This window comes from Mauremys reevesii, linkage group 7 (genome assembly GCF_016161935.1).
Source record: "Mauremys reevesii isolate NIE-2019 linkage group 7, ASM1616193v1, whole genome shotgun sequence".
NCBI classification, from domain to species: domain Eukaryota; kingdom Metazoa; phylum Chordata; order Testudines; family Geoemydidae; genus Mauremys; species Mauremys reevesii.
Genome location: NC_052629.1, coordinates 38,306,222 through 38,326,953, shown reverse-complemented (window position 1 = coordinate 38,326,953; position 20,732 = coordinate 38,306,222). Strand labels below are relative to the sequence as shown.

At 42.4% G+C, this 20,732-nt stretch overlaps 1 long non-coding RNA gene across 1 annotated transcript; it reads left to right on the top strand.

The window, feature by feature from the left end:
- The first annotated feature begins 16,095 nt into the window (after positions 1–16,095).
- Positions 16,096–20,234, top strand: LOC120369393. Its single transcript, XR_005583143.1, has 3 exons — positions 16,096–16,291; positions 17,355–17,490; positions 19,808–20,234. It is a non-coding gene; the product is annotated as an uncharacterized LOC120369393 (long non-coding RNA).
- The last annotated feature ends 498 nt before the right edge of the window (positions 20,235–20,732 follow it).

The window sequence follows — 20,732 nt, the reverse complement described above, 5'->3', positions numbered from 1 at the left end:
ATTTCTCCATTAATTTGAATGCTGATTTACATCAGCTGAGCATCTGGCCAAAGGGGCACTTTGTATATCCAGTTCAAAGACAAAAATAAGGTGATACTCATATATTTATGATATAAACTGGTTGGCTGCAGGAAACAGGAAATAATTCCTTTCCTTCTCTCCCTCTCCCCCGCATGCACACATAGATATGGCATTGCACAATGGACTAGGCAGCATTAAAGCAGGTTTTCACCTTCCTTTTGAAGTATTCACTTATGAGTCCAGGACAAAAATAGTATAACAGAGTAGATGGACGAATGTTTTGATCTGGTATGGCAATTCATTTCTATCTTCCTTAGAAGAAAAATGATGATTCACAGTAAAGAGATGTTTACTTAGAGATAGAAAGGAATATACAATATGTAATATGGGCATTAGAAAAGGACTTTTACTTTTGAAACAATGATTATTGCTGTTCTGGTAATTTATATGTAAAACGATGGTCTCTTCCAGAACACTGGGTGAATAGTATGCAATGATTGGCACTTTATGTACTGTGAGTCATCCCTGAACTAGAGCCTGATTAAGCCACATGCATTGATGAGTCATTCCTCTGCTAGGCTGGAGTCAATCCACAAGCCAGGAATTGATATGGTGATGTTGAGGCCAGGTATATAAGGCCAAGTCTTGACTACAAAATTAAGTCCACCTGAGTTTATGTTGATATACAGCCACCGCAGTAATTGAATCAGTTTTACATGTCCATTCTACGCCCCTCATGTCGGTGGTACATGTCCTCACCAGGAGTGCTTGCACTGATTAACTGCCAGTGTGGGGCTTGTTGGATGGTTTCTGAAAGGCACCAACAGTCAGTGTAAGCATCGCAGTGTCTACCCTGCCACTGTGGCGACCTAACTAATTGATTTAAGTGCTGTGCCTCTCGTGGAGGTGGAGTCATTAAGATGGAGTAGTAGGTGAGTTACATTGGTGGGAGCTACATTTTAGTGTAGATGCTTAGTGTTTGAGTGACGCTTCATTTTTTTGACTGCCAGCTTGAGACAAATTTGTCTTGCAGTTATAAGTGTAATGAGACTGTTCTTGTACTGCATGATGTTGAGTACATTAGCTCTCATTAAAGGTATTTTAAGTTTTGCTTGGTGAATAGCTTCCTGGACAGAGAAAGAAGAAAGTACTGCACTTCCACCCTTCGCTATTTCAGTCTCATCTGTAGATTTGTTAATTTCTAAGATAAGTATAGAAGAAAATCAAGAGACTTCTTTCATTGATACTTGGTTGCAAATAGGACCTGATCCAGTCTATAAAAGTCAAGGGAAAATCTCCTATTGATTTCAATGGGCTCTGGACCAGATGTATAGAGAATTATATTTCAAAAACCTTATATAGATATGGAGTAGGAAATGCACTCAATTGCCAGCCCATTCTCCTAGATTCTGTACACTACGCCATCATTCTCACATTCCTAAAGATTAGTGAGATGGGGCGTGCATGCCCCGCATTGGGGCTGCGAGGGTTAACCCCTCACTGTGGGCTGAGGAGGCCACACCCCCACAACCCTACTGGGCATGCTTGAAGTGCAACACCAGTATAACAGGGAACAGCCTGGCACAGTCTGGACTGACTGCCATAGGGGAAGGAGGTGTGCCACTGGCTCCTGCTGAAGGGCCATGGGCACTTCACGATGTGGAGGCCAGCCAGCTGACAGCAACCCTCAACCCCCAGGCTCTGGACGCTACCAAGAGAGAAGGAACGGGGGAAACTAGGAAGCCACAAGTTGCAGAGAAGCGGGTAGGAAGGAACCCAAGGAGTCTTTGCGGGGAGTTGCTTGGACAACTTCAAGCTAGCTTGGTGTCTTTCAGTCGGATCCTCACCGAGCTGTGGAAGGCAACCCCGCCACTGACAGGGCCCTGAGTTGGGACCCAGTGGAGAGGGAGGCCCAGTCCCCCTATCCTGGCCACCACCCATCCTGGGGTGGCGGCCCATCGTGACAGCGACAGACTCTGGCCGCTAGGGCCGTACAGCCCCGAGCTGGGTGGGGGGCAGCTAGTGACTCTGGCCACTCTGCTGCTCAGCTCCGAGCCGGGGTGGGCAGCTAGTGACTCTGGTCACTAGGCCACACAGCCCTGAGCTGGGGGTGGGCAAGCGCAACCACGGGCCTATCAAGACTTGTGCCCTACCCTGGGAAGGGATGGGGCGTGCCTGACCCGCAACAATTATATTATGGAAGAAGAGTCTGTACTGACACAAGCATCTGCTATCCTTGTAATGCAAATAGAGCTTGATTCTGCAACATGCGGAGCTTTCTGACCTAATCAAGCAAGACATCTGAGCACATTCTTAACTGCAAAGCACATGAGTAATCCAACAGATTTGTTCTAATCTCCGTTTGAATTGAAAAAAGTAAGCAAATTTAAACTGTTTGTTACTAATCATCATTTGTGGTAGGTGGGCAAGGAGTGGGAAGTACTTTTCAGCATTTATAATTTTTTTCAGATTTTTTTTGTGCCTGGACAATTGAGAAATGCTTTTCTGGTGATCTTCAAATATAGATTTAATATGCAGTGAGAACTCGTGTCCTTTGATGTGTTTTGAAGAAACTGGGTTTACAAATAGTAAATCTACATGAAATGAACACATTATACTGTATTATTTCCCACTACCTTTTTTTCAAACAATGAACTCTATGCCAAATTTTGCTCTCCTTGAAGTTGGTGAGAATTTTGCCACAAAAACGTCAAAAGGACCAAAACATGGTATTGAGTGTGCATATATATCTGGGTCACAGCACACTGAAACAAATATGCATTTAAAAATAAATAAATCCCCAAATAATTATAATATACAATTCATAGAGTTCTAACAATTACATTCAAGCATGTATTTGAATCTCAGATTACAAATTCAAATAAATGCACACATGGCATCCAATTTTGTTCCCAGTTACATCAACAGGAACTTTGCCATTGACTTGATATCATAAGCATCAGTCTACTGAATGATACCTAGACAATAATAAAATTGAGTGCATTTATTTGAAATGGATCAGTTTTATTTTTTTCTTAGTCTTTTGCCTTATTTAAAATGTAATAAATCAAAATTATATTAATTCAAAAGGTGTTATTCAAAATTAAGACACTGATTTTTAAAACCAACTGAAGCCGGGGGTCCAGAGTTACTATCAGTAAAATCTACAATAAAACATACAAAGGCATTTGAATTACTCCAGATTTATACTGATATAATTGAGACCAGAATCTGGCTCAGGGAATTTAAATATACTGCCCCAAATCACTATAACTCAGTAACATTGCAGATATATTAAGGCATTAAAGTGAACACCATGCAGTACAGTAATACAAAATACAAGAGGGATGAATTATGCTTGCTATTGGTGTCATAATTTAGAATTTCCTGACTTGTGCAATAAATCATCAGCCATAAGTTTACAATAACATAGATTATTGCCTTTATAATATAATATTTACCCTGTTCTCGTATCTTATTCAGGACAGTTATGATCACAAAATGTTAAATGTATATGGGCCTAGCAATACAATATAATTCATCAGTATATACTGTAACATTTTTTACTTATATTCTTTGTATTCTATTTTGCATTGAATTTAAGTATTCATGTGAAAGGTGCTAAATGTTCTTATTTATCCACAAAACAAATGCAGCACAGACTCTCATTGCAAACTCTCACACTTCTCCACAAATATGCTACAGTTTTTTGTTCAGGAGAAACTGTAAGGCTATTTTAGGACCCCGTCTAGTAAGTCACATGTTTCCTTGCTAACCCAAAGAAAGCACAGTCTACTGCTAACACATGGTTCTTGGATCCATTATCCAGGCTTTATTGGCATAGGTGAAGAATGTTATACCTTAGTGATGTAGCAGGCTAGTGAACTAGCTATTTTCACAGAGAGATAGACTTTAGGGACTTTTATACACAATATTACATATTATCTTTTATGAATATCCTTTCTTCTCATTCACTATACCCATCTATCCTTCCCTATTTGGCAATATTTATTAACACATATGCTATTCCAGATTACACAATTACATGTTTTTCTGTTTTTCATTAGGAACCAGGATGTAGGCAGTCTTGCCTAGTGTAGTAAGAGGAGGCCCTAAAATATAAACCTTGGTATCAGAGGCCTGGTATGAGGTCTGAGGCCTGAACTAAAGTAATGGTCAAGACTTTGCTAACATAAAACAAAGTTAAGCTGTGAGCCAGAGGCAGGTCCTGCTCACAAAAGCTGGCAAGGAAAGGGCTGATGCTGCAAGAAGATACGTACCTAAAAGGTACTGAACACTAGATATCAGAACATTCACATACTTGCACATTCCACACAGATAACAAAGAACAGGCTGGCCCATCCCAATGACAGGGGCAAAACGGTAAAATGATGGATAGAGTTGTGTTGATCGAACCAACATGTACAAGCAGTGATGAGCTGCCAAAATATTAACAACCAGTTCCCTCCTCCTCACCTCACGATGGGGTCGTACCCCCCCAGGGGTCGTGCCCCATCCAACCCCCCATGTTTTTGACACCCCCCCTGGACCCCTGACCCACCCACCCCCTTCCCTGTCCCCTGACTGCCCTTTGCAGCCCCATCCAACCCCTCCTCTCATTCTTGATGGCCCTCTGGGACTCCTGCCCCATCCAACCACCCCTTCTCTCTGCCCCTGAGTGCCCCCACCACCTCATCCAACCCCTGCCCCTTCCTAATTGCCCCCCAGGATCCTTGCACCCATTCAATCACCTGTTCCCTGCCCTCTGACTGCCTAACCCCTATCCACCCCTCCACAACCCACCGAACACCCCCTCCCTGCCCCCAGCCCCCTTACCACACTGCCCGGGGCTGGAACCGGGGCCGCTCTGCCCGCCCGGGCCGGCACCGGGGCCAGAGCCGCAGTCGCACCCGCGGGAGCCGACTCCCCGGGCCGGGCCGGCACCGGGACTGGAGCCGGAGCTGCAACCGCGGGGCCCGACTCCCCGGGCCGGGCCGGCACCGGGACCGGAGCTGCAGCCGCAACCGCGGGGCCTGACTCCCCGGGCCGGGCCGGCACCGGGACCGGCGCCGCAGCTGCAGCCGCAGGGCCCGACTCCCCAGGCCGGGCCGGCGCTGCAGCTGCGGGGCCTGACTCCCCGGGCCGGGCCAGAGCCAGAGCCGGAGCCGCAGCCCCGGGGCCCCAGCTGGGCCGGGTCCGAGCCGCGCAGGCGGGACCAGACCAGCCCGAGCCGGGGGTGCTTGGCTGGAACTGGGCTGGGGCGCTCGGCCAGGGCCAGGAGGAGCCGTCCCGCCCCCTCCCCCACACGCCCGGCTTACCTGCCTGCTCCTTTTTTCAGGCTTCCCGCGAACATTTGATTCATGGGAAGCAGGGGAAGGGGAGGAGAAGGAGGGCGGAACGTTCAGGGGAGAGGGGGAGGTGAGCTGGGGCCGGGGCCGGGGCCAGGCAGACAGCTGCCCAAGCCTTTGTTAAATTTAAAAGCTTTTTAGAATCGGTTGTCCTGGAACAACCGGTTCTAAAAAGGCTTCTAAATTTAACAACCGGTTCGGGCGAACCGCTGTGAACCGGCTGGAGCTCACCACTGTGTACAAGGTAAGAGGCGGTACCTTAATACATAGAGAGGTTGAACCTTGCTGCGTAGAGGGGTTGCACCTCAATACGTCAGGTGTGATGTGTAACTTGTTTGTATCTGTGTATAAAAATGCATCCCTGGGGCAGTGTCTTTGTCCGGCCGAGGGGGCAGTGGAAAGTCCCGCCACTGACTGAGCCGGGTCAATTGCCAAGAGGCACTTTCTAGTAGTATGCCCTGAATTAGGCTAAGAAACCTACAGGGAACTGCAATTGTGTCTGAGGTCGCAATAAACCTAGCCGACGTGGCTTTGCATCTTACTGGACTTTGTGGTTATTGGGGGTTGTCGTCGGGTCTGCTGTGTCAGCTATCTGTGCAGAGCTGGGGCAGCACACAGAGGGAACACATGCACGCAGTCGAGTGATATCAACATTGGAGAAAGCAGAGCACCACACCGGTACCACTCTGACAACACCTAGTGGGCAGAGCAGCTGTCCAGATCAGGGAACAGATGTGGGAGTCAGAGCCGGAATCAAATGCCAATACTAGAGCCAGGGGTAGAGCCAGAGTTAGGACCAGGAATCAAATATGAGGATTGGAGCTGGGGTCAGATACCAAATGCCAGGGCTGAGCCAGAGCCAGAAGTCTGAGCTATGGATCAGGAGCAAGGTGAAAGTGTAGGAACTGGAGAAAGGCAAGAATCAGGCACAGAGCAGGAGCAAGGTGGCAGCTAGGAGTGAGGAGCAGGTCAGGAATCAGGAAAGGGTTGGATTAGGATTGTAGAAGGCAGGCAAGAGCATGGCTCAATGTGGCAGCAGCCAGAAGTCTGCACAGTTGCTAAGACAATGCATCTGGCTCACTTCCTGGCTTAAATAATGGTGTGAACCAATCAGGTGGCAGCAGGGCTTAGGTACTCCCATAGGACTTCCAGTAGGGTCTGACCTTCCAGGTTTAGTGAGAAGCTGCTTCATCCATCTCCCTTGATGATGCTGAAAGAGTGTCAGTGATTTAGAGTCCCCACAGCCCTGGGTTGTAGACTTTCACTTTTTAGCAATAACAAAACTAAGGATCCAAGAGTGAATCTGTCCTATTTATCTGAAAGAAACTTGCTTTGTTTTGCCTCAGCACTCCACAAACTCAGTAACAGGATTTTCAGATGATGATATCATTGCTAGAAACTTTTGTCTGTACTTTTCCATCTCTGAAAGATTATACAGAGCTCATAACCACGCTTGATTACACAGACATACAAAACCTGCATGTATATTGGCTATACATTACTTATGCATCTACTATACATTGCTAATCAATTATCCATTAAGTAAAGATTAGGCCATTGTGTTATATGAGTTGAGCTCACCAGACAGATGCCGCCGCCTCCTCCATGGTGCTAAAACACACATTTAACCTGGAGAAAGCTGCCTTTGCCACCGCCATTTGAATGGGGCATCTGTGCCAACAGGGGGATGTGTTATGCTATGTGACTAATGAAGCCAGAAGTTATTATTGGCTAGTGTATGTAATTGTTGCTGTCCTAATAATTTTATGTATGCTATATTGCCGTTTATGTAAAAGGCCAACAGTAATCCTTTCCACCATACCGGAGGAGGATGGAAACCTAAGTGGTGACCCCTACCAACAAAATGTTGATTTGGGGTCAAGGGGGGGAATGTCACAACCCAATGGCCCCCTCCCCTTAGGAAGTCCCCTGGGAAGGCAGATCAGCGCTGTATATTGCTAACTGTGTTGCAAGCATCGCAAAGCATTTTGGGGGGGGGTCAAAAGTGTGCGAGTGGGGAGTGGAAGTTTCCTTTACGGGGTACTAGATGCTGAGAGAGGGGGGGAAGAAAGAAGAAAGCAGAGAACGGGTTAACTCAACACTGCAGCTAGCAAGCTCAGCCTGAAGATAAGACGCTAACTCCAGCCAGCTCAAGGCCACAGCACACATCTGACTCTCGGCTGCCGGCTAAGAAAGAGGGGGGCCTGGAATCCACAGACCAGCCGTGAGAAAGAAAGATTCAGCTGAACAGACACAGACCTGCCGAGCCAGCCCATAAAAAGTGAGGCAAGCGAAGGCCAGCACAGAGGAAAACAAAGAGAACAACAGAGTCTAGCCAGTGTCTTTTGGGAAAGCTGAAGAAACCATGGAGGGCTGGTTTAGACTGGCACAGAGAGCACCAGGACCAGAGGTCCCCAAACAGAGCACCCCCACGCCGCCGAGGAGCCAGGACTTAAAACCCTCCTGAGAGCTGGACCAATTCGGAGAGCACAGCAGATTCTTGGACGGCCTGGGCCCAGGATAGCACTCCCATCCACCCTTCCCCCTTCTTCTTCTCACGTTACACACAGGCCTGGCCAGCTTTGGGTCAGACGTATGTGAGTATGAGAGTGGGTTAGGGCTTGGGGCACTAACGCTTTTCTTTCTTCCTTTGTGTGACATGGAAGCATTTGCAGCACTCTCCACTGTTATTTTATTAATAAAGCTTTAAAACTTAGACCCTTGGTATGCTTCGTCATCTCCTCCCTGAAAAGTTCCTGTGGCCCAGCCTGATTAACTGTGGCCCAGGAAGGTTGGTAATGAAAATCTGTCACAAACCAATACTTCACAAATGTATAGGGACTACCTCCAGATTTGAGAGGGTTCTTCAGTCTCCATGCTTATTAAGCCTTTGATCTCTGTGTCAAAACTAAACCAAATGATCAGTTCACACAAACAGTGATGGTAGTTTCTGTGATATGGCCCACTAACTTCACATATGATATGTATTGTTTTTAGAAATGATCATTTTTTAAATCACAAGACCATCCTATTCTCTTATAGGCTGCCCATCAATAGGGCTCCATGTCTGTCATGGAGATCGTGGAAGTCATGGATTCAGTGACTTCCACAACCTCCGTGATTTCTGCAGCGGCAGGGCCAGTTGGTTGGGCAACCATGGGGTCACTGGAGTGGCCCCAGACAGCTGGCCCCAGGGACCGCCCGCGCAGCGGCTGGTGCGGCTGGCCCTGGGACCGACTGAGCAGCAGCTGGTGTGGTTGGCCCCGGGACTGCCCAAGCAGTGGTCCTGGGATCGGCAGGAGCAACGCACTGCTCGGTGGCCTCCGGTAGCTGGTGCCGTTGGCCTTCCCGCCCCAGAGAAGGGGCTCCTCCGGCCCTCCAGAGCAGCGTCCCTCCCAGATACGATTTAGTCAGGGGTATATAGTAAAAGTCATGGACAGGTCACAGGTGTGAATTTTTGTTTATTGCCCATGACCTGTCCATGACTTTTACTAAAAATACATGACTAAATCGTAGCCCTACCCATCAACTCTGATTGTATTGACTTCTGGTCCATACTGACATGGACTCTGTAATCTCTTATTAGATCATTGTGAAGGTTATTCCTCTTTTATTTTAAATTTGTTGTGTCCTTTTTCACATCTTGCTCTGAAACAGTTCAATAAGAATAATAATGAATACCTAGTTTTATATAATGCTTTCCATCCATATATCTCAAAGTGCTATACAAAGGATATACTATTAGACAGTAAAGGACAACAGCCTATCATCCTGACAGTATTAAAATATAAAAACACTTCTTAGGATGAATAAACTGTGGAATGGATTTGAAAATATTTTCAAGATAATTGCATTAAAAATTACATTCAAATATATTTCATAGTAACACGCTGAGAACGTCTTACAGACTCCTGACTTAAACTGCTGGGCTGATCAAAATAGGGTATATACTTCCTAAAGTGAGCTTTAATATGCTACTAATAAATAACTCTCTTATGTAACTCCTTTCATCCGAAGGACTACAAAGGCCTTTGTAAAATGTACAAACTATGCTTCTGTATTTATTTAAGCATTTGATGGTACCTTCTTCCATGGCAGCAGTGTTCCTCACAACATATTTGAAAAACCATCCATTCCACCGTACAAAGTACTTACACCTTGGCATAGTAGCAATGCATTAGGTGCCTGAGTAACCAGATGAATGTTGCCTTTGGCAGACTGAGGAGGTTCCACAGACAAAGTTTCTCTGTTGACAATGCCCTGCTGCTAGTTTGGGAAAATTCCAGAAAACAAAAGTGACCCAGAACATTTTAATCACTGTGATAACATGTCAGGGTTGAAGTGTGGGTGCTAAAAGTGGTCTCTCGAGTAGATGCATCCCTTATCCCCTAGGAAGTAGAATTAAATTACCCAGACTGGAATTTGGCCAGAACACTAATGCTAAGGCCCCTGCTCTTAGAAAAAGTGTTCTGAGAACTCCAATAAACTCAAGTGCTCAGGACTTTGTTCAGAAGACAGGACCTCCTGCAGAACAGAATCCCATAACACCATGTTCAGATACTGAATCAATATCAATTCAGAGGGAAGAATATCATTTACTAAAACTTCATCACCATTTATTGTAGCACCTTGACTTTTGTCTTTTAAGATCTGACAGAGTCACAACTGATTGTGGTCTACCTGCTGATGATAAATGATATGAAACAACACTGTCTTACAGAAATAATGTTTAATTGGGCACATTTCCCCAATGTTTTTTCCTGCTACATAAGGTAGTCTGGGCACACCTATGTGTACTTAGTTATTTTGGAATGGCGGCTGCCCCTGTCAGATAATAGGTATGTAACATATACTTTCTGCATACTTTGTGCATTGGAGTAGATCCTGCCCTTACACAGGACTTTAATGGTGCATAACCCTTATGATAACCCATGGGTAAATTTTAGTCAGAGAATCTGAGCAAAAAGGATGTGTATTTCATGTATGATGCATAAAAAGTCTATTCTGTACTTTTTTCTTTGGCCATCTATGATGATATTATGAACACATGACATACATTTTTGTAGGTATCTGAGCATAACATTTAAATAGAGAGTAATTTGACACTCATTTGTTTTCCTAAATTTATTATTCTTAGATATTTGTGCACAGAGTTGGTACTTTCCTTTATAACCCTTTTCTTAGTTTTCTGCTGTTCCTACATATCCTTTTTCATAATCTTATTTGTAGCATTGTCATTCTCATAGCAAGAGGTGGCTAATTTAGATTCAGAACTTGCTATCTAAAGGTCACAGTGAATGAGACTTCTTGTTGTCTACAATTGACACCTTCCTCAAAAGAAGGGAAAATGAACAGATGTTTTTATGGCTCTGTAATTCTTTAAATAAAGAGTAAGTAAATACGAAAAAAACGTCCTCAAAGAATTGTCAGAACATAATATTGCAGCTTCTTTTCCATTTACTTAGTGTCTTCAGGCAAGTTGAAGGGCAGTTTTCCTCCAAAATAAAATAGCAGAACGTGGACATTATCAATGGCAGAAAGAGCATGGGAAATTCTTGTGTACAGCCATTGCTGGGGACATATCCACATTGGAGAGCGTATCAAGTTAAGTTTGTTGATTTTAAAGACACTGCATTTAAAATTTCCCACCATTTAAATGGTGGGGAAACCTAAAGCAAAATGCATGGTATTTTAATACATTAACCTTTCTTGTTAAGGGGCTGCTAGGAGTTTATGAACACTGCAGTTGAAACTATATACTTGTATTCTGAACCTTGCTAGTGGAACAAAGAGTAATGACAATGTATCATTCCCTTCACACTAGCTCTGTGTTAGTACTAGGATTGAAGTTATTGATATAGTAAAACCTCTCATATTCCACTAAATGACTGAAATTTATTCAGCACATGCAAACTGAGAACAAAAATCCCGCTTAAGTGAACAGTGTTATCCTTGACTCTACCTTCATGATCACAAAATCAGAAGTGAGTCTGAGTTGGTGTATCACGCATCTGCTTCTAGCACCCTTAATATGTAAACTACAATCTTATTCACACTCATTTACCAAATGTAATTTTATACCTCCTGTGCAAATAGCCTCTGAATTTGGCCCACTCAGCAAGCCTAAACCTGTGTAATTTATATGTCAAGAAGCTAGAAGAGAGGACTTCTATCCACAGATGTAATTGGATGTAAATTAATGGAGTCACCCCATACTTCAGTTTCCATCCTCTTATAACTCTGTGGCTTGTAAATTACACCAGTTGAGACTCTCAGATTCAGAGGGCCAGATTCAGAGGTGATATGTAAGGATCAGTGGACAGGGAAGGAATAAGGTAAATTACACATGGGTAAGTGGGTGTGAGTGTAAAGGAATTGTTGATTTTTAAATCCCTGTATTTTATATGCTGGGGGCAGCAGACAATGTAGACTGGGACCATGCCTATGCTATAGACTTCTGCCAACATAATTATGTCAGTCGGGGGTGTGAAAGATGTGATCCCTGGCCAACATAGCTATGCAGGCCTCAAAAGCCCCCGGTATTGACATAGTTACATTGGAAAACTGAGTTTTTATCAGTATAGCTTGTTTTGCTCAGGTATGGAATAAGTTACACCAGTAAAAGCTCCTTTTGTAGATCTAAGTGTCTCATGTTTGTCATGTAATGAAACATTTTGACACATCATAAACAGGAGGCACTATGAAATAGGAAAGATTAGAAGACTCAATCAGTACTAAGTAGCATCAGCCATGAATGAATTTAAAAATAAAATGTTGACTATTATATCGTCATGTCATGACATGTCAGTAATAGTAGTGCATGGTATGCTCTACTATTGACATGTTATGAAATAATATAAAGATAAATAAAAATATAAAAATGAATAAAACCATAAAATACCTTTTTTGGAATTCTGTAATGAAATTTAAAAATCTGAAGCAAAAAGCTTTTGAAATTGGTTTTTGCCAGAATTTCCGTTTTCACAGAAAATTTAAAAAATATTTGGTTTTGTTCAGATTTGGAATGAAAGCCAATTCTGAAATGTCAAAATTTCCCACAAAACAGAAATTCCAAGTTTAGACCAGCTCTACTGGACCATATGGAGAAGTTGTCAGGCTGAACAGGGGATGGTCAGAAAGAGACTTGATCTCAGAGGAGGTAAGATTTTCTTTGCTTTTCTCTACAACAAACCTAATGGGAACGAACCTACTCTACTGGATTTTACAAAATATTCAGGTCATCTCAGATGTATTGGAGCATGAGCTTTTGTATTCACCCACGAAAGCTCATGCTCCAATAAGTCTGTTAGTCTATAAGGTGCCACAGGACTCTTTGCTGCTTTTACAGATCCAGACTAACATGGCTACCCCTCTGATACTCTGTTCTTAATCTGACTTTTAAGAAACCTACTACTGAATTTCATGCAGACTAATCCAAAAGAGACAAGACTCCCTCAAACTTTAGAGGGAAGTACTGATGTATCTAATCCGCCACTTGTGGTCTTGGTCAGACGGGGCACAGACAAAAGTGTTTGAAGAGGGCTGCATCAGACAAATGCAGGTGAGAAGCTGAAAGACCAAAGAAATGTGAGTTGGTAGGAATGTGAATAACATGGTCCCCTGCTGATGGGTGGAGGGCATGGGGCAACATGTTCTTGCCTCATTTTCCCCCTGTTGACAAACCATGGCAAAACAGTTATTAAAGATACATTTATCCTTTCTTCTTTCTGCTTTGTGTATTACATGTCTATTGATAGCTTGGGAAAAATCAATATCAGTGAAAAGATAACTCAGGTCATATACTTAACTTCTGCATTTGCATCTTATTTAAAAACCATAGACATGCAGCCTCCATGAAAACAATATCTAAGTTCATATACCATAAAGCAGAAATGATACATGAGGAAGGACAACTTTGTAATCTCTCCTCTTATGTGTTACATTTGCAAAAATAATTTGCTGTCATTTTCCCAATAATTTCTTTTTAAAACCCTCCAGACTACAAGAAGTCAATGGAAACATAGTGGAGAGTAAACTGTAAGAAAACAAAAAAAGAGCAAACACAAATAGAAATAAAATTGATAAATGGATAGCAATGGAGAAAAGCAAGTATTAAGATTAATTTTATCATTAGATGAATTTCAAGGATTGTTATGCTTTTGCCAACTTTAATCTAGAATTCTAAAGTAAGACCCAGCAGAACACTGACTGCTGATGGATGAAGTTTAACTACATGACTTAAAAAATAAGGGAAATCGATGGATAGCAATGCAGTCGAATGAGACCACCAACCAGTAGGCACTCTATCCCAAAACAATAAGTTTGGATAACTTTTATTATTTTTTCTTTTTATGCACCTCACCATTCCTGGGGCCATATTTTGCCCTAGCATCATTTGACATTGCATGAGTGTAACTGAGAACTCAGTTTGGTCCCTGGCTTCAATTTCAAAACAGAAGCAGAAATTCCAAAATTAAATAACAAAAAGTTCTTCAATTTATTCTTCCAGTGTGGCTGGAAGCACTAGAAATCCAGTGAGAGAACATTTCTGAGATTTCCAGTTCAGTTTTGTAGACCCAAGAGATTTAGGTATTTTTTTAAGTTTTGAATAAGCTTTGGCACTTATCTGAATGTAACCTCCAAACTTTTAGATTCACCTTTCCCTATTGATGGGTGTACCCACTTATTTCCTTAAGAAAAATTCCCATCTTTAATGAAGATATATGCTGTAGGAAGTGTTACATGCCAATCTATGTAGACAAAATAATTCTTCTGTGTACATTACTCACTAATTTAAGAGGCAATTCATTAATCATATAGGGTTAAACTCTGTGGTTCTTCCTTAAAGTTTGATCCAAAGATCATTGAAAGTCCATCTTTTTCCATTGACTTCAATGGACTCTGGATCAAAGCATTATTGTTTGCCAATTCTCTATTCAAGAGAACTCTCACTGTTAACAATATTAGCTTGCCTGCATAAGGATTGAATAAAAATTGAATAAGGCCATAAACATATGGCCTATAATTAATATAGTGCCATAACAGTAGTACATATTTGTTTGCTGGAAACTGAGTTCACTCAAAGGTTTTCTGACTGTTAATAAGCATTTTGATAAACCTGATCTAAGTTTTGAGTTTGTAATGAGACTTGAAAGCTAGATGAGTTTAAAATGGTTTAAAGTTTTTAGGTGAATGTTTTTCACAGTGCTTCTTTAAACTCAGCATGGTTACACATGTAATCAGTAGCAACATCTTTGCCAAATACCTTCCCAATTTAAAATAAATTATCTCAGAGTCCCTAAATCTTCTTTGAATGACAGAGCATAACATGTGTCCTAAATCCTCTACAGTAGTGTGTCACTTGTGAGTTTGCATAGTAATTGTTTTAGATTCATGTTCAAAGGTATAGTTTGACTTAATTTTAATCCTTCCAATTTAATCAGCATAGAAATCATTCACTAAAAGGAATTATTCAGTCAGAAATAATTAAAAGAAACAAATTCTCTACAGGAGATGCTGCATCAAATTTTGCAATAAGCAGGAAGGAATGACTCACAATAGCCCATGTATAATGCAAACACGGCAGGATTTTACAAAACGTCATGCCAAATTTGATAACTTAGTATTCTAATACAACTTTTAAAACTATGCAGTGAACGTCAGTAATAGACTCAGGCTCCCATCTTGTACCTGTCAGCAGGAAATTAGGTTATGCTATCTGGTCATGGTAGCTATGACAACTGTGGAAACTTTCGGTTCTGAACTAGCTTGTGAAAGAGGAGCACCTGGAAAGCAAGAACAGGAGGCCATCTTTGTGAGCTTATAAAAAGTTCAGTCTCTTCTATTTGTTTACTTGTTTCACAGTGTGGTGGGTATGATATTGGCTGACCAGGTGCCAGCTCATGCCATGGCCCCTAGCCTTCACTGAACACTGACAAATGCATAGCTGGAAACCAGTCTGGCTCACTTGTGTGTTAGTACAGTAACTCCTCACTTAATGTTTGTAGTTATGTTCCTGAAAAAAGTGACTTTAAGTGAAACGATGTTAAGGAAATCCAATTTCCCCATAAGAATTAATGTAACGAGTGGGGTTAGGTTCCAGGGAAATTTTTTTTTTGCCAGACAAAGGCATTATATACATTTTAAACAATTTTAAACAAGCAATTTAATACAGGTATTAAACAGGCTGGCAGCCCTCCTGCCAGCTCCTCTATGCCCTCCCCCCCAGCACCTTGCCGGCAGATCAGCGCCTTCCCCCTGTTCCCCCCGCCTCCTGCTAGCAGCAATCAGCTGGTCTGCACTGCATCCTTGTTCCTCCCACTCCCTCCTGAACACCACAAGACAGCTGATTGCTGTGGGCAAGAGGCGGGGAGGAGCAGGGGGAAGGCACTGATCCGCGGGGTCCACCAGCCGGCGGGAGGTGCTGGGGGGAGAGGCGTAAGGGAGCTGATAGAGGTGCTGCCAGCTGTGGACAAAGAAGGCAACCAAATGATGTTATAGCGGAGCACTGCACAACTTTAAAGGAGCACGTTCTGTAATGGAACAGTTATATAACATCAAAACAACATTAAGCAAGAGGATGTTAAGTGGGGAGTTACTGTATTGTTAAAATAGGTATTAGCCATAAACATGTGTTTAGTGTTTAGACTCGATGAAATGATTTTGAGTTGCTGCATGCATTAATCTCACATATAATAGTGTATCCTGTCTTATAATGTAGTATTTAAGTGTTTGCTCTGAAACTGTGAACCATCAGAGTCAGGAGAGAAGCATTACCAAGTGTGAATAATAGGTTTCCATAAGAGGTGTCATCTCCTGCCCAGCAAAGGAAGGCCCACTGACACCAGAAAAACCACTGTGGAACATCAGAGAAGAAAAGACTGTTGATTCCTCCTTCACACCCATGAAGAGGAGATGTGCAGGTAGATTTGTCCCATCAGCTTGAACTCTGGGGGAAGGGAATAAAAATCCCTGACAATAAGAAACTGCTTGAACTCTGAGAGGCAAGGTTTCTAAGTATAAGCAAGGGATCTCCAACTGTTTGGCCTGAGTTAGCCGTAGAGGACTTATAGAGCTTGCATATTACAGCACCTTCTATTACCTTTTGTAACCTAAGACTGCAACTCATTTGTGTGTATATTTACCTGCTTTAACCTTGTAAATAACTTTTATTTCTTTTCTTAGTTAATAAATCCTTAGATAGTTCATTATAGGATTGGCTACAAACATTCTCTTTGATGAGAAATCGTTCTCTTTGATGACGGTGACTGGTCCTTTGGGACTGGGAGTAACCTGAATATTATTGTAATTTTTGGTTTAAGGGACCATTTATCACAAAGGCAAGTTTGCCTAGGTGGCAAGGTAGACCAGAGTACCCAAGGGGACTGTCTGACTCCATGTTAATAGCATTTGAGAAGTTCACACTTGATACTTGGTTGGTGAACTTCTAATGGTAGAACTGGCAACCCATTTGGGGCTTGTGCCCTGCTTCTTCACAGTCTGCCCTGAGGTCAGTACTCATATTTGTGAACCACTTCAGACAGCTTGACAGCGGGTAAGAACTGGGCAGCTATCAGTGCCAGAATCATCACACTTGCCTGGTTTGATTGGGCTCTTTCAAGAAGGGTTTCTGCTTCCTGACCTGAAGAGTCTAACACCAATGCCTCATCTAAATCTCCAGCATAAAGAGATTGATATTCTCATCTGATCTAAAAGATGAGGTATCTCTGTTGCTTGTTGTATAATTTTATGTGTGTGTGTGTGTGTGTGTGTGTGTGTGTGTGTGTGTGTGTGTGTGTGTGTGTGTGTGTGAGAGAGAGAGAGAGAGAGAGAATCTGACTTTGGATAATTTTCCTTTCAAATCATATCCCTGATAAACTGCCCTAATTTATGCCTGGAAAATCAGTGTAAGTTATGGCTCTTACTGGCAGCCAGTATGAGATAAACCCAAGGTTGTTATTAAAACTGTTGCTTTCTTTCTTGAAGAGAGAATGAGTCAATGAGGCATTTCTGTCCTGAAGGAATAATTAATCGAGTAAGACATTTTAAAGCATGACTAAGCAACAAGTGTACCTAGAGTCAAGGACCACACAGCACAGCTCAGGAGGAGAGGGTTACGCAGGTATGGCATTGCCGGCTACACCAGCAGTAAGTGTGTGATGGAGGGCACAGGTGTGGATCAAAATTTCCCTCAGTGGAAGAAGAAAATGGCTGCTCTGTAGCAGAAGATGTGGGCCACAGAACTGACAAACAATTGTCCCCTTTCAAATCATCTTACAGAGAAATAGAAAGCCAGATTCTCCCCATAATGATTGCCATATATGTCTGAATCTTGTTAATTCATTGTTTCATTACAAATTATAGTTCTGTTATTTAGAATTAATCTAGCTGATGTCTCCAAGGACACAGATTTAATACCCAAGTGCCTTTCTTAAGACTGTATTGTACTGGTTTCTTTCCAGACCCATAGCATCGAAAGCAATTACTAAAAGGAGTCTGTGACATTGCAGGTGTCATTAAGTCCTGGGAGCAAAAACCTATAGAGCCCATGACAAACTTGTGCATGCTTTGTAATGATATTGTATCTGGATCTGTCACTAGCATGCTGTGATTGTCCCATATATGGAAGTAGATATTTTCTCCAAGGGTCAGTCTGTCTATAGCAGAGCAACAGCAAGAAGGAAGTGGCACTTTCTAATAGCTTATACTTAAAGGTCATTAAGGGACAATGCTAGAGCATGTAGCCATAATGGATCTACTGTCTCTTCTGAGGAGCACTGAAACCAGTTTGAACAGTGTGGGTCAGAAATAATCAGAGTAAAGCTTTGTCTTTGCTACCAAAAAAGGGTGTTTTTACCATGGGATACTCACACACCTAGCTATGCTGCTGTAAAATCCTATTGGAGACTGGGCAATATACTTTTACCATAGGGCAAACTAGGGAAAAACAACTTCATGGGTGGTGGTGGAGAGAGAGAGTGTTGATCTTGCCTAGCTATCTCGTGATAAAGATGTCAGGGAGCTGGTTTCCACTAGGATTTTACAGTGAGATAACTATTACGTTAGTTACCTTGCTATAAAAAATTCCACCTTTTTAGCTGTGAAAACAAAGCTTGAGAGACCAGAGACCCACAGTATCATCTGGGTTTGCCAGCAGTAAACTGGTTCATTTCCATTCCTATAGCATATGATTAGAGAAGACTAAGGCCCTGTCTATACTTAAAATTTACTTCGAGATTGCTGTGGTGCTCAGGGATGTGAAAAATACACACACCCTGAGTGCCATAGCTATGCTGACCTCATCCCCTGTGTAATGACAGCTAGGTAAATGGAAGAACATGTGTTGACTTAGCAACCATTGTGCAGAGAAGTGGACTTTCCATCAGTGTAGTCTGAGTGTATACTATGGGCTTACAGCAGCATACCTATGGCACTGTAGCTATGCTGCTTTAGCACCTGTAGTGTAGACATGGCTTTAATATGCATATAATCCATATTTCGTTAATGCTTTCTTCCAACTGCTATATAAAATTACTCTGTTTTAAGGAGTAATCGTTGCTCACAGGTCCCAAAGGGAGGAATCACAGGTACTCCAAACCTAGTTGGATCTGTAGGGTGATAAGCATTTGGTATACACAGGGTAGTGTACGTGAGTTCCAGTCTAAGTGGAGGAATCATGAGATTCCACCGTGGGACAGGTAAAGGCCAGAGGCTGAACACTTCAGGTGGGAGCACTCAGAGAGTATGTCTACACAGCAACTAGACCCCCGTGGCTAGCCTGGGCCAGCTGACTTGGGCTGTGGGGAAGTTTCATTGCTGTGCAGACTTCCAAGCTCAAGCTGGAGCCTGAGCTCTGGGACCCTCCCACCTCGCAGGGTCCTAGAGCTTGAGCTGCAGCCAAAGCCTGGAAGTCTACACAGCAATGAAACAGCCCCACAGCCCAAGCCGGTTGGCATGAGCCAGCTGAAGTATTTTCTTTGCTGTGTAGACATACCCAGAGAGTTAAGAAAGAGGGCTGAGGTGCAGTTTGTCCTGTAATAATCACAGGGTCATATTAGCCCATCCATTTTTAATTAGAACTCCCTGCTGGTGCTTGATTAGGGTTATTATTAGTGGTTATTATTAGCCTTGGCTAGTGACTATCTGATATATTGACAGTTCCCTATTTCCTAGCCCTATAAATATCATCCTTTAGCTGTTGAAAGAAAGAAGTAACATTTTGTCTCTTCAGCTTTACGCCCATACCAGAGCTAGACCGCTTGCTTATTCCCAAAATGGCCTGATCCCAGAACACGTGAACCCAGAATGCATCATGCTTTGGTTTACACATTAAAGAAGGTCATTAATCTGCATAGAGCCTCAGAGAATAATTCTAACTTCATATGATGTAAAATATTGTTTCTTTTACAATCCTATCACTTCTTTGGATTGTTTTTCAGACAATGCAGATAATAGCTGTTCCCTAAAGAAATGCCTTTTGACTACAATTCCAAATCTTCAGAAACATGAATTACAACATAATGAAGCACAAAAAATCAGCAGTGATACTAAAATAACTTCTGGCCTTCTGCAAATGAGATTCAGATGCCTTGATACAGATGATCTAGTAATACATTTTAATACAGGCCATCTAAAGTTCTTAAGATTTCCCCAGCAGGCGTCTATATTGCACAAACTGTTATTAACTGTGGATTATCCCTGGAAGTGGAGGCAAGGATTTATTTGACAAATGATGATAATTTAACTAATGATTTAGGTGAGGTGCACTTGAGTGTTAATATAAAAAGCCAATTCTATTACTGCTTGAAACGTAAGACAAAATTAATTTAGCAAGTTTTTATGTAACTAGAAGGAGCCAAATATCAGCTTGCCAGTTATCCTGTGTATGAAAAGTAGTTTATTTTTCAAAAGATTAATAATGTCAATAGCTTTGATAAATATCAAATATCCTTTTTTACCCAGTTTTAAGGAACTGTTTATTTTGTAGCATAGAACTTTAATGAACAGAAGTAAATGTACAAAGTAAATAAGACTGTGATCTCTCCACAATGTTCAGGTTTTCTACAAAAGCCGAGTCAAGAGTCTCAACTCTCTCCTGTGTATGCAGGCATAGAATTATTAGCTGTGATGGGGGTGCCTGGTTGGGAGATAGCTCTGCTGCTGGTTCTGTCCTAACAGCTGTCTGCAGAGATCCATCACTGCAGACAGGTGTTTTTCAATATCCCTCCGGGAAACAGCAAGAGCACTTAAGTATAAGCACATTTCTGAATGGTGAACTCTGTGCTCCACGGTTAAATTAGCTATACTGAAATTTCTATTTTCTTGCTTAAGTGCTAGTTCCTGTTCTCCTGCAGTGGCAGTAGG